Consider the following 308-nt stretch of genomic DNA (forward strand, 5'->3'; position numbering starts at 1 on the left):
GGTGTTTTGCATCAAACCTAGTATTAACTTACATGCCTGGAAGTAACTCCGATGTTAAAGTGAAACTATAAACTGTTTGACAGCAAACCACTATCAAAATGGAGAAATTTAAAATGTGAAAGATAGTTCTTGCTCACTGTTAGAGAAACTACACTGTAGATTGTGGAGATTAAATCTTGCTTGCTTGTGGACATAGTGTCATTTCCCTAAACACTATATGCTATTACTTACAACTAAGAGTCCTCTAAGCTCCTACTGCCTACATGCTTAGAAAGAACTGACTAGCAAAGCAAAATTAGGGAAATTCT

The sequence above is a fragment of the Pezoporus wallicus genome, unplaced genomic scaffold (genome assembly GCF_028554395.1).
Source record: "Pezoporus wallicus isolate ANWC-B61680 ecotype Strahan unplaced genomic scaffold, APGP_CSIRO_Pwel_v1 contig_4191, whole genome shotgun sequence".
NCBI lineage: Eukaryota > Metazoa > Chordata > Aves > Psittaciformes > Psittacidae > Pezoporus > Pezoporus wallicus.